Source organism: Syngnathoides biaculeatus, chromosome 13 (assembly GCF_019802595.1).
Source record: "Syngnathoides biaculeatus isolate LvHL_M chromosome 13, ASM1980259v1, whole genome shotgun sequence".
NCBI classification, from domain to species: Eukaryota; Metazoa; Chordata; class Actinopteri; order Syngnathiformes; family Syngnathidae; genus Syngnathoides; species Syngnathoides biaculeatus.
Genome location: NC_084652.1, coordinates 10,084,719 through 10,101,963, shown reverse-complemented (window position 1 = coordinate 10,101,963; position 17,245 = coordinate 10,084,719). Strand labels below are relative to the sequence as shown.

At 43.0% G+C, this 17,245-nt stretch overlaps 1 long non-coding RNA gene across 1 annotated transcript; it reads left to right on the top strand.

Annotated features, from left to right (window-relative positions):
- The first annotated feature begins 2,758 nt into the window (after positions 1–2,758).
- Positions 2,759–16,638, top strand: LOC133511066 (uncharacterized). Its single transcript, XR_009797781.1, has 3 exons — positions 2,759–2,942; positions 3,154–3,268; positions 15,496–16,638. It is a non-coding gene; the product is annotated as an uncharacterized LOC133511066 (long non-coding RNA).
- Positions 16,639–17,245: the final 607 nt, after the last annotated feature.

Here is a 17,245-nt window from a genome sequence, read left to right as displayed (position 1 = left end):
GCATCACATTCCTTACTGCTTTTATTTCAGTGGTCTCACATATAGACAAGTACACGTTGTATTTCACTGACTTTATGCGACCAGAAAAATAAAGCTAGTAGAGTGTCAAAAATATATACTGTACACCTTGGTGTTTTGGCAGCATCGTACTTAGAATCACACTCAAGAGGTCGTGGGTTTGAATCACAGTTCCAGCTCTGGTCTTCTTGCACCTTCTTGCCGTGCGGTTCTGCAGGTTTTCTGCTGGTATTCTGGCCTCCTCCCACATTCCAAAACGAACATGTCAGGTTAAGTGAAGATTCCAATTAGTCCATCTGACGAGACTTAACTCTCTATCTTGTTTGGCCGGTGTCTTACATCTCTAAAATAAGTGCTTTCCAGTAAAGAAATGCCATACTTAAAGATTAAGTGTCATCCCTATTAAAACATTCTAAAATAGATGAAATGAAAAATACATATAACATGATTCACTTCAACGTCCATACAAAAAATATGAGCGAAGAGCACGTCATCCATGTGCAAAGTTGCGGAAGTGTAATTCAACATCCAAATGGTCGCCATATTGGATGCATCTCCTGTCCGTGACGCCACCCCAGACATTCGCCTTTGAAAACACCCTGTGCCACCTACTATGGGAGACGAACACGCCCCTTCTGACACGGAAGCTCTTTTCGAAGAAGAGAACATTTCACAATTGAGTGAAGTGTCCGGGGCAATATTACCCTATTATTTTGAGCCATATTTAGATGATATGCAGATCACTTCTAACTAACAACAGACTCCCAGACATTATGTATGAGCCAGTCCGGCCGAAGCCGTGCTCGTTCGCAAAGCCCGATGCGGCAGCCTTCGCCGGTGAGCACATCGACACATTCAGCACCCCTGTCATATGTACGCGGATATTTTATTACGTTATGAGAGACAGATTATGTGGTCCCCCCCCCCCCCCAAACCGTAGCTGTATACACACCTGCCTATCATTTGGAGCCTACAAAGTTCTCGTCCTTTGCATCCATGCAATCCATTTCTCCACGACGATCCGGGTCTCTTGGAAACTTATGAAGGGTAAATCCATCCTCCCGAGTGTTCAAGCAAAATCCAACAATGCCACCAGCCGGCATTTTGGCTAACACGAAGGAACAACGAGTTACCTTCCAGCAAGTAAAACTAACATAACCAGACGAGACCGCTTGAGTGCGCTACTGCCCTTTACGTCACTTCCTGCTTCTTCTCGAAAACAAATCTCTCGAGAAGATTTTCATGGCGGGAGTTACAAAAAAACATATACGTCAAAATGATGTTTTGTGGTGAAAAAACGGATGGGGCTGTTTTTTCATTATTAACGTACTAAAAATCATCCATTTCATGACACTTGACATTTAATCTTACTTGAGTTATTGAATCCTGCATTGTCGCACTCCAACATCAACATAACAACACCCCAAAATTGTGTTGAATCGCTCATTTAACACGTGAAAAACAAACTATGACAGTTATTGATGAAAATGGTCACTCACAAGATTCTTGAGCACAAGTGCTATCGAAAATGGAAATGGTGCTTTCACCTTCACATGGTTAACGTGCTAAACTGCAACAACAGCAAAGAAAAATGGCTATTTTCCCTGAGAAATGCGACTGTTTATTCGGGGATTTGGGGTCCCTCTCACTAGATGTGCATTTGGCATTGTTTAAGGTAGAGGAAATTTACATTTAAATTGGGAAGTGAGACAACACAGGCCTGTTGAGCAAGGCTGGTATTTGTGATGTACTTAAATATTTCAGACAGGTTTTGAGAGCTCATGTAAGCCTTTGGACCCCCCGGACTCTCCAGAAATTGTTGTTGTTTTTTTTTTCTCTCTTCTAAAATAGAAATAGAAAACACATGGAGGCAATTGTTTGCAATAGACCTTCTATTTATCCCGTGCAGCATTGATCAAACTCATTAAAACTCCCTTTGGAACATGCATGACCGGCAAATTGCACATTACTGCCTAACTTGATTGCTTTTCTCGGGGAAAGTCAGTCTGAAACTTCACTTTCACAGTCACTATTGATTTTGGCTGTTGATCACAGCTGAGTTCTATTTCTCTCTTATAATATTCCCCCGATTTCAAAGATTGCGATCAGTTAGGCCACACGGGGACCATTCCGTAAAGTTGAGCAAACTCTCCTGGCTCTTAACCTTACTTGACGTCACAAGTGCCTAAATGACAATTAAATGGCTTCTTGTAATTCACTCTGACGTGCTTGGTGACCCATCCGAATCCCAGTCCAAGGTTTGGGAAGTCCTGACTAGGATTTTAGCTATTGTTAAAAACTCCATCTTACATTTGGACCAAGAGGAGACCTTTTTTCAACCATTTACCCGCACCAATTCAGATGATTCGGATTTTTACCGGCCTCCAGAGCGCACCTGGTTATAAGCCTCGGTACACGGAACGAGTTTAAAGCAAGGCGCTAGTGTTAAACTCTCTCTGTGTACCGAGGCTTATAACCAGGTGCGCTAATTCTAGCGCCACGGTAACGCTAGCGCCTAAACATAAACCGCAGGGTTAAAAGTGTGTGATAAAAGGCGCGGCTTGTAGGCCGGAAATTACGGTAATTTAGATTTAGGTGTGCCCAACATACTCGGAATAATAATACATTTCGAGGCAGATGCAGTATCAACAGGAAAATGCAAAATGGGGAAAAAAATAGATGTGAGAAAGATTTGGAGGCTACACAGCTCACAGGGGTAATCTCGCACAGGTGTAGACTGTGTCACAAGTTCTGCTGGAAGTCGCCTTCCTGCTGCGTGCTACTCTGCTTTTCCGCCGGCTGAGCCTTGCATCAGTCCTCATCAGCTTAGCCTTGTTCCTGGTGTGCGTCCCGTCACACAAAAGCTCCGTTCCACCCGTGGTCCCGGTCAGCGGTTATAGAAAAGCATGAGCATGCACTTAAAGGTAGAGTAGTCAGACTGCACGTTGTGGCTTTGTGGCTGTTCTTGCTGTACATGTTTACATTTCAAAATCAAGAAAAATCAAGCCTTTTCTCGGCTCTCAAACGCATCACGGCCGCTGAAACTGCGGCATGCTCACTCGTTAGCTGTCAATCTAATACCGCAAGTGCTATGACCTGAAAAATGGATGCTACCTCATTTCGTAACTTTCTCAGGCGTTTACATCCCGACGTGTTCGGGCCATCAGAGCCTGAATCCAGTTCTGAGCAAGAAGACATTGACCTACATGTGAATCACCTTCGTTGCTCTCCATTCTCCTTCATCAGAAAGGTAATTTTCTTCCTCACATTTTTATGATAGCCATATGTATTAGATTAGCACAGTAGTTCTCAAAAAAGTAAACCGAGTAAAAAAAAAAAAACGCTTAGCCTTCCAAGTATCACCATCATGAGCAGTATTTAAATACTAAGGCTATATGTGGTAATCAAAAATCAGAGATTCCTAGAAGTATTGTTAATATAAAACTAAAAAGAAAAAAGTTAAATTGTACCTTTAATAAATGTCTTTAAAACAGTTACTAAAGGTACAATATTGTACTAAAAATGTAAAATTCAACAGAGCTATACTAAAGTAAAATTCTTTCGCCTACCACTCGAGGAGGCCTACGTACATCCATGGGTACCTCCTGTATTAATCTTGAAACAACAATGACTGTTTTAGCATAACCTAGCTGTGTTATCAATGGACCTAGCAAACATTTTTTTCACTTTATCTGATCATTTTATCACACTTCAGTCATTGCAGTCAATGAGTTACAAGTTCTTATGTCGTTGGCCAAACTTGCTGATTGCTTAACCACTTTTAGTGTAGTCTACCATCGCTACTTAGAATGTATTGTAAAACCCCTCCAAGTACGCAAAAATAGACATAGGTGCTGGCCCACTGTCAAACACTTTATTGAACAAATGGTCGAAAAAGAAATGCGTACTAAGCACATTTGTTCCCTATCTTCTGACGACCACAACTTACGTCACGTCACTTAAAACGTAGACTGGCTCCTGAGTTGAAAGCCAGCTATGGCACCCACATCACTCACCTGGCCGGGCCCCACCTTTTAAAGCCTTACACACTCAAAGTCACAAATACTACATGAGAATGTGAGGATGGGCAGCACGGCGGATGAGCTGGAAAGCGTTGGCCTCACAGTTCTGAACTCCCGGGTTCGATTCCGGACCCGCCTGTGTGAAGTTAGCATGTTCTCCCCGTGCCTGCTTGGGTTTTCTCCGGTCACTCCGGTTTCCTCCCACGTCCCAAAAACATGCAACATTAATTTCACACTCTAAATTGCCCCTAGGTGTGATTGTGAGTGTGCTTGTTTGTCTCAATGTGCCCTGCGATTGGTTGGCAAACAGTTCAGGGTGTACCCTGCCTCCTGCCCGTTGACAGCTGGGATAGGCTCCAGCATTCCCCACGACCCTTGTGAGGACAAGCGGTTAAGAAAATGGATGGATGGAATGTGAGGATGGCGACCCAAAGTGGACAAAACTAATACCAGGACCTCATAAGTGGCTGTGATTCCGTTAAAAAAAACGCAAAATAATTGATGGGATGATAAGGAAAATATCCATCCATCCATTTTCTTCACCTTATCCTCATGAGGGTCGCGGGGAGTGCTGGAGCCTATCCCAGCTGTCAACGGGCAGGAGGCAGTGTACACCCTGAACTGGTTGCTAGCCAATCACAGGGCACATATGGAAAATACTTTTAAAAATATTTGCTCGCCATAGTCCTACTTCAAAGTTACTGATCAAGTTCCAATCACTGATTGAGGTTGAAAAAAGAAAATTCTTTTGAAATGGACCTGACATTGGTGCCTTTAACCGGCGTATTTGAGAATCTATACTAAACGATGTCCAAGTGTGTGCAACTTTGAGTTATTTCCGAGCTAATAGTTGCTACTTTTTAAAACAGTTCCGAGTATTTCCAGTGCCATTGACTTAGTGTCATACAAGGCTGCAGCCAGCGACACCCCAGACTGAACCCACTTTTTTGTTTCTCTGTTTTTGATTACTCTTCTGTACTCTCTGCTCAAACTTTCAGTTAACGAGTCCGTTGTGGATAGCGTCTATTGATAAATCCCGCCAGTGTGCCCTGCCCGGCCATTACCCCGGCTGTAACAGGCTGTTATTTGAGAACCATATAAATAAAAGGTGTCACCTTATTAGCAGGATATTAACTGAAAATTGATTCTTGCCTGAAATAAAATGTCAGGATAAATTACTTGTGAGCTGCAAACACAACTATATCGGGAAGGTTACTTCTAGAATGTTATTCCATGAAGTCAAATCCATAGATAAATGCCACAATGTCAATCATTTGCGGACTCTTGTGTGGTAAATTATTTTTTTCGCCTCCTACTTACTCCCAATCACCATAAACCCCCAGTGGGAAGCTGGAACAAACCCAGCGTGAGGCTGGAGGTTTTAGTGATTGGTTCATTACGGGAATGATTGGAAAAGGCGGGGCTATCAACATTTTTAAAAAAACACAAAGTTGCATTTGACTTTTGGAGGTTGATTAAGTCTCTAATAATACACAAACTTAATACAAGCTTTGTGTATGAGCAACACAGTGGATGTGTGGTAAGCACATTTGGCTGAGTTCTGAGGTTTGAGGTTCATATCTGGCCATCATGTATGGAATTTGCGTGTTCTCACTGTATTCCGGTTTCCTCCCACATTTTGAACTGTATATACAATGGAACCTTGAGTTCCGTATTTAATTCATTCCATTACCACGGATTGCAACCCAAAACGTTGAAATGAATGGAAATGTAATTAGTGTGTTCCGGCCTGCAAATGAAGTTATTTTTCCCCCTTATTTTCATCATTGTGTGGTTGGAATAAGAAATTAGTGAAAAGTTATACTGTAACATACAACAACACATAAAACTTTGTGGCATGCAACCTTCCCCCATCATGGGTGCCATCTATGTCTATTCGTCAGAATTGGGAGTTATGTAGCTTGGCCTTTTCTAGTACATCTACTGTAAATTTTGCAAGTTGGAAGGCTCTGCTACTTGCAGCTAATACTTATTAGCTGCTAGTGGGCTTGTGGACTGGCGGGTGACCGACCTTGGTTCCGTCCCATACTGCATGGTATTGCACCAGTGCCGCACATTGATCCCCAACATAGACGTTAGCTAGTTAGCTTCACTAGCTTGCTAGCTCACAAGCCAGCGAGCTAAGGATCTGGTTTCCCCGCATAAAAGAAACCCGAGAAAGGTTATGGTTTATAAAGCGGCACATGTTATTCAGCCAGTTGGTGACTACAGACAAATGAGTGCATGGTGTACGAGTGAATGTATTTTATTGACAAGTGGAGGGTTATCCCACCCAGCTCGAGGGACGGGCCTTATTTTTCATTTCTGATCCCTACTTTACATACTTGGTGTTTTTTAAAATTCATTCAAATTTGACATACTTTTTAAAAACACTTCTCTGTTTTGAATCCAATATACAATACATTTTTTTGGCCTGTTTAGCGCTACTGCAATGGACCTTTCCGACCTGTCAATCACTCGTACAATAATAGCCAATCAGATAGCCACGTTGTCTTAACCCCTGGCTTGACACGCTGCTCTTGTCGCCATGTCCCACAAGCAATGCTGGTTATTGGTTGCGTGCGGTTGGAAAAGTTAATGTTACGAAGAAAATGGTCCTCAGATGCGCTTAGGGAATGTACAATTCTGATGAAAGATATCCGGCTAGGTTACAAGGGGCCCGGTGATTCATTTTCCAAAGCCTAAAACACAGATGACGAAGTGTCTACGACGAATTAAGGCTTGCGGAAGACCGCACGTACAACTAAATGTGAACAATATCAACAAACACAAGGCTGTATGTTCGAAGGTAAGTGAGGGAGACGTAACTTCCGAGTTTGATTGAATTATTATCAGTGCTTTATACATTGCAGGAGAACGAGTTTCACTTTGTTAGCATATCATTGACCTGCTGAATGAAGTGTGTAATGTTATATGCCGAAGAGTCGCATTAGGTATACGTAAATGCGCCACGTCATGCAAGAGAAATGTCTATTTGCCTATTTGTATGACATCGGACTTTTAAGACAGAACACTGGCTTCGATTACGAGCTTAACGAGTTATTAAAGAATACACCCACTCACTTATAAAGACTACAATGATATTACTCGTGATCTTTCCAAGTACAAAGTACCCACCCAGCTTTACATGCGCAGTACGATTGCACTATTTTATCCTGTTGGATTTCAATATGAAGTTTTGTGAGGCGTCAAAGTTTGTTCCATCGATCGCCAACGTTTCACTGTAACTCTGACATTGCGTCCTGCTCTGTCCAAAATTTTAATTCCGTGTACATATCCTTGCATGAAATAGTTGAGACCTCTCTATAGAACCATCTTTCACAAGTCTGGTGCATTTGGCAAAAATATCATACCGCAATGTTACCGGGAATACGCGATAGCGATTCCACTTCAAACCTGTTCTGTTCAATCTCCATTTTGGAAGATTTTGGGGGATGGCAACTGTAGCTCAGGGGGGCGGAGCTGAAGATCGCCAGTCAGAAAGGTCCATTTCTTATAAGCGGCGGTGTGTCGGAAGCTCACTCCTAACTTGTTTTTTTTTGCTGGTAACACCAAGCAAAACGTTGACCAAGCGACGGCTCGCAACTCGATAAACTTATGAGTCAAGGTGCCACTGCAGTTGTATACAATGCTAGCTTTGTCTGTTTTGCTAAAAAATGCGGCGAGCCACTGAGTTAAATGAGTTAGGGTGGCGGATGCACCAAATAAGCTTAATTATAGAGTGGGAGTTGTTTTGCCCGCTTTCACCTTTGACTTACCAATAATTACCAATGGATTTAACCTCAATGGATAAGCCAATCTCTTAAATTGGATTTCCGTATAAAGTAGCTTTCCCTGAAGATCGGTGTTCCTCATAGCTGCCTTGGCAGAATTTTATCCTCCCCCTCTTGAGCCGAACACCCCCTACTGCACCCTTCATCCAGTGCCACTCTTAGATTAGCATATCGCGATGTTCCTAGAGGGCAGGAAAAAAAAGAAGAAACAAAAGATAAAAGTAATGGGGGGAAAAAAAGTCAAAAATTGGGGAGGGGGGCTTTGCTTTCACTTTTGATGTGGTCGTCATGGAAACAGCACCCATCCGCTCCAGCGGCGGCGGCGACGACGAGGCTTGACTGATGCATCTTTCAAGCAAATGATGGGGATTAAACCGCCACTCAGTGACTCAGTGCGTGAACACAAGCTGGGTCTGAGAGAGGAGCGGACGATCACCCCACTGGGAAAAGCCCTGAAAAATTCGAGTCGAGCTCTGGCAATCGTTTTGCGTCATCCGAGCAATTAATAGGGCCGCGATACACCAATTACCGGAGCATTTTATTGTTCTCTTTATGGCTTAGCGTTGCTGGAAATTGAAGTCATTTTGGGTGGGAAGTATATTTTATTTAGTGCAGATTGTGGAGGGTGAGGCCGGGCTAAATGAAACGATAGATTTTAACAACACGTCTGCAGTCCTTCTGTTATAAACACCCAGAAAATCTGTGTTTTTGTTCCAAACTCAAAACGTGTGTCTGACCTCAGCGATTTATGAATTAAATTGAAATGGATCACTGACCACTTAGAATTAATGCAACTGTGTACGAAGTTGTGAAAAGCGACCGTCCTTCACACAATGTCCCATTTCGTTCTACGCACTCATACTAATTATAATAATTCTGTAGCTTCAAGCCATTGCTGAAATGTCTACTTTCCGTTATACGTTCTACCCTTCGAGTGAGTGGAAATGAATTTAAATGAGCCATTTTGTAAATCAGTGTTTTAATACGTGGCCGTTCACCAGCTCGTCCTGCCCAGACGTTATGATGGCTAATGAATGACATGAAAGAATGGAAAGCCACATCCGGACCTGCCTTTCCCTGGAGCCTTGTTCTCTCTTCTAGCTCGGTGACCTCTGGCCCAAGAAGTCTAATTAGCCAGCTCGTGCAAAAAAAGTGGGAGAAATGCAACACTTGCGATAATGCAGATGAGAAATGTACCCTTGGTGGCTTTTTCTTAGCGTCAGATTCAAGGTTGCACATGTGCTCTGCAGTATTTCCATTCTTACGCTGCCTACTGCTTTTCGCAGTTAGTAGGCAGTTCGAAAAAGCAGTTCTAATGTTACTTGAAATTGACTTTTTGGTGTTTGTACGATAATTAACTTACATTTCATTTCCCATCTTTAAAAAAAAATGCAATAGTCTCTAATATATATATAAATACTACCCAACCTCTGCGTGCCCCTTATCAGATATGAATGTTATCATAATTACCGGCCTACAGAGCGCACCTGCTTGTAAGCCTGGGTTTACAGAAAGAGTTTAACGCTAGCGCCGCGCTATCATTAGCGCGGTGCTAGCGTTAGCGCAGGGCTAGCGCATAAACCGCAGGGTTGAAAGCGTGCTTGTAGGTCAGAAAATACGGTAATTCGTGTGTGAAACAAAACTCAGTGCAGCTTTGCTTACCTTTTGGCTTTGCCATCCTGCTTCAGACAGTGTAGTCAGCTGGCCGCCGCACTCTGACTATCATTTGAAAGTGTCTTTGGATCTTCATCCAGCCTAGCTGTCAAGTCACCGGCGTGGTCAGATATTATGTCATTTTGCACAAATTCAGAATGGCTTGATCATTGACATATTTTCAGAAATAGACACGCAACAATAGATTTGTTTGGCTGTTTAATGTCACACATGACACTCTTGCTGTTTCATCCTGATATGTCTACATTTTATGATTTTAATCCATTACTTTATAATCCAGTAATCTTGCATAATACTTTGCACATTTATTTTAAAAAATGTTTTCAGTAGGACTTTTTTTTCCCCCAGCAATTCCATATCAGTGCTATTTATAGTCATATTTGAAGAGGTTGAAAAATAACAAACACTAACAATAAAAAACTGGCATGTTTTCATCTTGCTGATTGTTCACCAAATAGTGAAATAAAATATATTTTCCTGTTCCAAATACTCTCTTTACCTTCAGAACAATAAAAACATATTCAAATATTCACTTTTTTTGTAGACATAATGAGGAGAGTTTAAAGAGAATTTAAACTCGGCATTGAAATGCTCCCATAGGTAATAATGTCAAACTAGCGCACGTCAACTGGGCCAATCGCGAACCTTCAAGTAAGAATGTGAGGCAATAAGAAGCAAAACTGATTGACATTTCACTGTTGTTCACGTTTGTAATAATATGCTTTCAAGTTAGGCATGGAAATGACTTTAGCATCGTATGGTGACAGCTCAATAGCTGTCAGGATAGCGTATGGAGGATAACATCTTTATTGTTTTATATCTTTGTATGCTGACAGAGGCCTGTCTCACAATGGAGGGTGGGGGGGTGTAAAAAAGTTTATTTGATGTATGATTAATGGCCAAAGCTTTTCAAACTCAAGATTGTTGTTTTTGTGTGTCCACTGGCACCTAATTAACTTGAAACAAAACCTTTGAGCAGTCTTTTATTCAACCTCGTGAAGAACATGCGGAGGAATACATTCCACTTTCAATTTCGGTGAGCTTGTCGATCACTTTTCAACACGCGCGCGGTCCCACGAAAAGCAATTCGTACGTCTTCCGGTCAGTAAAGATCTGCGGGTGCGAAAGCCTAAGATTTTGCACGTTCCTTTTGCGAACAGCTAAGTGCGGAGCTCTTTAATTTTTTTTTCTTCCATTTCACTGTGCTGTGAGTGCGTATTCTTGCCTGAGCTATTTGCAGTCCATTAGCGACATGTTGCAAGACTCTGGCTTCTAAACAAGTTGGTACGACGAGGGGGAAAAAAAAGTAACTGTGCCCCTGACTATGTAATTCTTGAATCTGCTTGGCTGGTAATTACTTTTGGAAGTTATGATTAGAAAGCTGCAGGAAATGAAAGACTGCAACGGGCACCCGTTTGGCTCTTAACTAATATAAATAAAAATGAAGGAGAAAAATTGAGAGCTGTGTTACTTGGCTTAAAGACGTGGGCTCAGATGTGCGCTCTTGCTTTTGCAAAATTCATTTTTGTTTCGTGTTCTCAAAATTGAAGCTCGCTCATAAAAAGTTAGCCCTGACCCCCTTCAAATTCAAGGGATGCTAACATTATTAATTTCATCCCCCATTCAATTGATGAAAGCTATTTGTTTTCCCCACAGTAGAATTTTGACATTGTTAGGGTAACTGTTTGATGAGTAGAGAACTTTGGTAATCATCTTAGAGTTTAATCAAATATAAATGCTGTACTATATGATTTCTCATGACCTTTCATTCATTAATAATGAGCCAAATTAGAAAAGAGACTTTAGGAGGAAGTAAATCGCCGGTTGTGTAGTGGTACACATGCCTGTCTTTGGTGCAGGCAGCGTGGGATTGATTCCTGCTCAGTGATGGTGTTGATATCTGCCCTGTGTCTGACTGGCAACCAGTTCAGGGTGTAGTCCGCCTTTTGCCCGAAACTAGCTGGGATAGGCTCCAGCTTTCCAGCAACCCTTGTGGGGATAAGCACCTTGGATAATGACATGACAATGACTTTAGGATGAAATCTGACAAATAACTGTTTCAAACAAAAGATCATGTCATAGGCATCCATCCATTTTCCAAGCTACTTATCCTCACAAAGGTCGCAGGAGTCCTGGTTGCTGCTGTTGTTGTTTTTGAGGCACCTGAGGATGGTCCTCAGAAGGGCTAGAATCGCATGTGGGAGGCTCGGTAGTTCTCCAAAGAGAAGAGGAACATGTAGGAGAAAAATGACGAGAGAATGTCAGGAGCAAAGGATGACGGGGTGATAGATATGGAGGTAGAGGGGGCGCTTGACTAGCCTGTGCCACCGGGGCTAGCGGGGGAGAACCCGAGCAGAAGCTGCAAATTAAGCCATGAAGTCCCTTTGAAGATCAGTTTGAGCAGGTCCTGTTGAAGCCCTGTTCGCAGGCGGTATAGGGGATCGAAGCAAAGTCTCAGGGAAAAGGGCGCCTCCGACAGCGCGAGTCAGAGTGAAGTGATCTGGGTTCGTAAGGGTCCCCAGGAGGAGAGCCCTCGCGGGACATCACGTGAAGGTTCCAGAGCTTTGTCCCGTGGTTTCTCTTGTCGGTCATGAACGTGAGTTGTCACTATGGCAGAGGATGAAATCATTGGTTCACTGGGAAATTTTTTTTCATTTGACTCACAATGAGCCAAAAATGTTCTTTTCTTATAATTCCTGAATGAAGTCTGGATATGCATGGGAACATGATGGAATAGTCCATTGCATGAGAAGGAGGGGGCACATTCAATGAAATCTTTGGACTGTGGGTATTTTCCCGTTTGCACCAAATGTTAAATCCTCCCATATAGACAAACACGCATTGATATTCAGAGTCACGGTGAAAACCTTCTGACAAGACCTTCACTGCCTTGCGTTTCCCACAAAACCACGTTTGCCGCCCTAATGAGGAGTTTTGACAGGACTGCACAAACATGATCATGGAGGGAGGCCACATTGTGTCCTCTGTGCACTTACAGGAGCTCCGTCAGAGGAACATAACAAGAGTTGACGACACGCAACATATCGTGCACCCCAAAAGTCGGACTCCTCTCTTGTTTTGTGTGACATTCAAACGAGAATCCTCTCATATGATGACTTGATTGTGTACAAGCTGACTGCAGTGAGAACCTTGCGCTTTGGCGCCGGCACTCCTACTTTCAGTTTTAGCACACACGAGGCTTTTGCAAAAATTCCCTATTTTACTCTCACCTTGGCTCTCTCATTCAGACTCTGGTTTGGGGGGAAAAAAGAAATCTTATTTCCAGCGATTATTTTTTTTGTATTCACTTGCTTTTATTTGCAATGATGAATGATAAGAATGGTGCTGTTAGACAATGAGACGAGGTCACACAATCTTGTGATGTCTGTACTTTCTCTCCCACGGCGGCATGATTGAGATGTACAAAAACACGCCGCGGTCACGTAGCGATGATGATGATGATGAAGTCACATGGACGGAAAGATGCTGAAATCTGCCCCCCCTCCCGATCAATCCGACAAAGACGACAAGGTTGCATGCGCCGTCGTCACAATGCTCGACGATCACCTCGGTGGGTGGATGCCGAACCATACAGGAACATCTTGTACCGAGTATTAGTACTGTTTTCAATGGGTGAAAACACTTTTATCTCGCTTTTGTTTGCGCTTGACGCAGCACGGTGTCTCAGCTGGAAACCGTTGGCCTCACAGTTCTGAGGTCCCAGGTTCAATCCCGGATCCGCCTGTGTGGAGTTTACATGTTCCTACCCGTAACTGCGTGGGTTTTGTCCTGGCACTACGGTTTCCTCCCACATTCCAAAAACATGCAACATTAATTGGACACTAAATTGTCCCTAGGGGTGATTGTGAGTGCGAGTGTTTGTCTCTATGTGCCCTCCGATTGGCTGGCAACCAGTTCAGTGTCTACCCCGCTTCCAGCCTGTTGACAGCTGGGGTAGGCTCCAGGACTCCCGCGACCCTTGTGAGGATATGTGGCGGAGAAAATGGATGGATGTTTGCTCCTGTAAAAGTCCAAATGAAATGACATCACAAATGAAGATACTTGTATTTGAATGGTTACTTTTTGGGCACATATAAACCAAATGCTGTATTTTCCTTAATGAAGTTCTCGTGTAACAGGGTCACTTAAAGGACAGGGAAAGGATGAAATGCATGATTTTTAGTATGTTATTAATGAAAAAACGGCAGCCGACATGGACCCATGTGTTTTCTCACCACAAAACATGATTTTTTTACGTACACAGCTTTTTGTAACTCCTGCCATGAAAATCCTCTCGAGGGATTTGTTTTCGAGAAGAAGCAGGAAGTGACGTACATGGCGGGACCCCCCTCAAGTGGGTTTGTTTCTATTAGTTTTACCTCCGGGAAGGTAGCTCGTTGTTCCTTCGTGTTAGCCAAAATGCCGGCTCGTTGCGTTGCTGGACATTGCTTGAATACTCGGGAGGACTGCTTCATAAGTTTCCAAGAGTCCCGGTTCGTCGTGAAAAATGGATTGTACGGGTGCAAAAGACGACAGCTTCATGGGTTCCACATGACAGGTAGATGTGTATACAGCTACTAAAAAAAACTAATAGTTTTGGGCGGACCACGTAATCCGTCTCTCATAATGTAACAAAAGATCCGCCTACATATGACAGGGGTGCTAAATGTGTCGATATGCGCGTCGGACGCCTTCTGCGTCGGTCTCGCCCGTGAAGGCTGCCGTGTCGTGCCTCGTGGACGAACACGGCTTCGGCGCCGCGTCTGCTGGTCACGGCTTCGGCTGGGCTGGCTCATCTTCGGCGCCAAGGTTACTTATCATGGTGCTGAGCCAGGCCTCTTTACCGTGTTGTCATCGCACGCGGCTGAGTGGGCCATTGCCGGGAGGGTTGTTCATTGCCACCGCTGTCGTCCGCGATAAACAACACCGCCGATGGCAGCAGCAATAAACAATTGTTTATGGCTCACTCAGCCGCGAGCAACGACAATGCCGTAAAGTGGCCTGGCTCGACGTCGCAATGAGCCACCTCGGTGCCACCCCGGTCGGAGCCATGATCGGCTAGTCGCACCCGGGTCGCGCCGTTGTTATCGCTCCTGGCTGAGTACACTACATACTGTCATACTGTCGGGGAGTCTGTTGTTAGTTAGAAGTGATCCACATATAATCTAAATATGGCTCGAAACAATAGGATAATATTGCCCCGGACACTTGACCCGATTGTGAGACGTTCTCTTCTTTTATAAGAGCTTCCGTGTCAGAAGTTCGTCTCCCAAAGTAGGGGCCACAGCGTGTTTTCAATACCGAATCTCCAGGGTGACGTCACGGACAGTAAATGCAGCCAATATGGCGACCACTCGGATGTCGAATAAGACTTCCGCAACTTTGTGCGTGGATGATGTGCTCTCCGCTCATAATTATTTTTTCGTGTAGTCATTGAAGTGAATAATGTTATATGGATTTTTCATTTCACTATCTATTTTAGAATGTTTATATGGATTACACTTGACCTTTAAACCCTTTTAACTGTTATTATTATAGTCATATGAAATCTGAACTAATCATTCCCTTCTTAACGATGTTGTAGTTTCCCTAAAAATATACAGTGAACACCGCATATTCAGATATTAAAGACACACAGTAACTCAAGGAAACCACGCTATAATATATGTTAAATAAAATTTTGGAAGTAATCTGCCCAAAACTGGTATTTAATTGAGGTAACCAATTAAAGAATTAATTAAATAAAAAACTAGTTCTCCAAATGAGGCCGTGCAGTTTTGTACCTCTGGTAATTATGACCGTCAAGGATGAATCAAATGAATGTTGGAAAGAATGCTAATTCAATTTTGCAGGAATGCTTTGTGTCGTCGCTAGGGTTACGCTAAACCGTACCATGTAGCGCAGAGAAACTGAGAAATTAAAGCTGTCAGAAATCTTTTTCAGACACACACACACAGCCAAGCAGAGTTTCCCAACTTTTCCCGCAGAATTTCTTTCGCCGTGACATCGCCAATCGGTGTCCCCGGTGCAGCCGGTGGTCAAGGCACAAGTGTGAATGTCCGGAGAATAATGGAATGCTGCACTCGGAGCGGTCAAGACCCACGATGCCCTGCTCTCGGCTGCCCTGCGGGAATATTACTTTGTGTCCTCAGCGCTCGCCGCAACGCTCCGGCTGAAAACTCCACGGTCATAATAAGCAGAAGTGTCATCGAGGGAACGAGTCCCGCTGTCGCTGCTAGCTGCAGGCGAGTCAAGTGTCTGGATGGGACTGTGATGAGTTCATAAATTATATTCCATACTGTAGAAAATGTGCAGCTACTGTATTTATTTTTTTAACCAGATGACATTTTATTTATAGATTGTAAATCAAGTAGTTGTTTAATTTATTGTCATACAAATCAGCCTCAAGGGCTCATCATATTCCCTGCATTTAAAAGAAATGCTTTAAATGGCATGAATATGCATATGTAAGATATAGAATGTTTTCATTGTGTGTTGTTTGTGATAATAACCTCAACACGGTTAATTGAGGCTTCTCCATTCCTCCCAATTTCATTTGTGGAAGTGTCAGCCGTAATAAACGCAGGTCTTTGCTAGCTTGTCAGGGTGACGGGCAGTGAGCCGGGACCTAACAACACTTTTTGACAATGAAAGCGTTTGAGAAATTTCAATTATACGTCATTTGGGCTGCAGCACGGAGGCAGGAGCCGCCTGAAAGACACTTTGAGAGCTCCACCTGGCAGCTAAATGAGAAAGCCCAGATGATTTGCATTCCGCACCCGGGCTGTTAACTTGTCATCAGGCGAGCTCCACGATCAAGTGGAAATAAGCATCTACAAGCTACACTCTCTCGAGTTAAAAACCAATTTTTTTTTTTGTTGTTGTTGAAAACATCCATTATTGCCATGTTGGCCTTTTTACGCTCTTGTTTTTCACAGCGCTATTCCAAGTTAATTTATTATTCCTTTTCACTGTGCTATGTTGTTGGCAAACACGGCAATAGTTCGACTCTTGTCACGAGAATAGTGTGTTCAAACAATGTCTTGATGCTACAACTGCGTGCGTTTATTTTCTTTGACTTTTGAAATGTTAATCTGCCAACAAAGCAAACGAACGAATGCTTGGCTCTTTTATTTGGGCTGTCGACAAACTGAAATAATTAAAGGCTTTGGATACACTTGTAAACAGAATAAGTGCCCAATTTTATTTTATTTTTTTTTCCTTGCTCAATCTTCTGAATGGAAAGTATTTAGATGACATAGTTGTGGTTTCCAGGTGTCTTCATTACGTGTCAATTGTTCAATGATGAAGAATGTCGACTTATTTATGCCGCATATTTCTTGCTGCTTGTTTTCAGGTCGCTTATTGTCCTCTGACCTTAAAGGGGAAATCCAATGGTTTGCATAAACAATGTATCCAATAGGTCATGTAATATGTACTCTATTTTGACAATGTGATGCTAAATCCGCTCTCATTTAATAGTGTTTTGAGAAGATTTTTTATCGACAATTACGAATTTTCAGGGGCGCTGCCATTTTCGCGAGTCAAATGACCTCCGTGGACGGATGTGACGTGTTACGTGCCATTCCAAACTCTCGATTACATGGGGCAGCATTATGCCCAGCATTGATTTCTTGGATTTATCTTCATCTGACGAAGAAATAGCAGTATCGGTTGATCGGGAAGACGGAGGAATAGTTCCATACAGATTTGAACCTGTGGCTGTAAATAATGTTG